Source organism: Myotis daubentonii, chromosome X, assembly GCF_963259705.1.
Source record: "Myotis daubentonii chromosome X, mMyoDau2.1, whole genome shotgun sequence".
In the NCBI taxonomy this organism is placed as follows: domain Eukaryota; kingdom Metazoa; phylum Chordata; class Mammalia; order Chiroptera; family Vespertilionidae; genus Myotis; species Myotis daubentonii.
The window spans coordinates 111,314,156-111,316,104 of NC_081861.1; the positions used below are offsets into that span (position 1 = coordinate 111,314,156).

Sequence of the window (1,949 nt, forward strand, 5' to 3'; positions counted from 1 at the left end):
AAAATCCCTTGAGTCTTTTGGAGGCCATAAAAATGAGAGTGCCAAATGATCCACTTATTTCTTCCATTTAGCATTCATGGATCATCCAAAACACAATGTCCAATGCCCTAGATAACACAAATAAAAATATTAAACACAACTTCTTGGACCATAGTGCTAGGCATCACAGGCCAGACTGCCAAGGTGCAGTAGCAGCTGGTCGGCTGGCTGCCTTAGGGGCTATGGCTGCCACAGTCCTGGGAGCTACTGAAAGGATTTTAGAGACAGGAGAGGCAGTTTAGGGAAGGGGGGTCCATGGAAGAGGAATGAGTACGTGATGGGCAGAGATAGCTCCAAGCCGCCAGATTGTTTACAAGAATGTTACAAGATAAGGGGGAGAAGAAGAGTAGGGCACCAGCATTTATAATCCCATAAACAAAGAGACTCAGAGATCTATATTTTTTTTTTTGAGAGAGAGAGAGAGAGAGAGAGAGAGAGAGAGAGAGAGAGAGAGAGAGAAAGAGGGGGGGTTCCCGATTTGGGGACCCCTCCCCAGGGGGAGCTTGTATATGTTTGCAATAAACTTTCACATTTTTGTTTAAAATCTTTTACTATGCAAATTTTATTCTTAAAACTTTATAGGACAAGAACCCACAATGAGGAGAGTCCACTTGCCATTCCGTATATCACTACTGTGCAAGCTCTGCACTTGCACTGCTGGCTTCTGGGACCTTGGCAGACACAGATTAGAGACACCTACCAGCAAGCTTCATTGTTGTCTTTTTGGAAACTCATTTCCATTAGAGCAGAACCTCTTCAAAAGGAGAAGAAGGTAGATCCTAACAAAGACCAAGCTGCTATGGGCCAGTTGAAAAAGAGGAACAGATGACTAGAAAAGGCTGGCCAGGACCTAATTCCCACTGAAGATTTTATTATACCTGGAGGTTCTTGGACAAAGTGAGACATCAACCTTAGGTAGAGATCTCCTTTGAGGAGGCTCAGTGGAGAGCTTTGCTTCTAAAGAAGTGGTCGCTGTACAAGCAGGGAGAGAATGAGATGGAGAGGAAAGCCATCAAGTCCATGCTTGAGGCCCAGCAGGAAGTTCTGCACGAACTGCAACTCCTGTCCCAGGAGCTCTAAGTGGAAGCCATCAAGCAGGACTCTAGTCTGCTCCTCTTTGAGAGAGAAGGACCAGATTACACACACTGCTCTCCAACTACTAGTCCCCTGAAGGCCGGTATCATGACATTATCAAGGTGTACACACAAGTGGGGTCCAAGAGGTAGAGCCACAGGCAGCTGTCTGAACCTGCTGCTCTTGACAGCCAGAACAACCAGGGCTCAAGGCTGCTTGTCACAGAATTAGGCATGCTGAGAATAAATGTAAGTTTAATCAAGAAAAAAAAAAGCCACTTCTATAACACATGCTTAAGAAATACATAGTCAACTAGGAACTGATATATGTTTGTCATAGCAAGTTGTAGATTCCAGTTTCATATGCAAGTTAATGCCCTGGGATTATTTTATTTCAAGTGCTTTTATTCATATAAAATTACATATTTGGCTCTTCCTCACCTCATTCCCAAATCTTAAGCTTATGTTATTTAAATCTGAAGAAAAATAATAAAAATAAGTAGAGACATTATGTTTGGTAAGCACTGTGTTAGAAACATAGACATCAGGAGAACTTGAGGCTTTGTCTTTTCCCATGGTGAGCTACAAATGGAGCATGTAGGCAATTCCACATATATCAAATTCAGACTATTTATCTAAAACACTCAGTGAATAGAGGCTATGGTATTTTTTGGCTTGAATTCTTCATACTATTTCCTCCACTTTCCAGCTGGCTTTTCATAAATAGAACCAATCCAAATTTCTGAAAGAAATTTCTTTGCCCCAAAGTATATCCTCCATGATCACTGCTTCCATTGTGACTGTTGTAATACATAAGGGCTAGAATGGCTGATTGGG

At 42.2% G+C, this 1,949-nt stretch overlaps 1 pseudogene; it reads left to right on the plus strand.

Moving 5' to 3' along the window:
* Positions 1–221: 221 nt before the first annotated feature.
* On the plus strand, positions 222–1,265 carry LOC132224827 (large ribosomal subunit protein mL40-like; annotated as a pseudogene).
* The last annotated feature ends 684 nt before the right edge of the window (positions 1,266–1,949 follow it).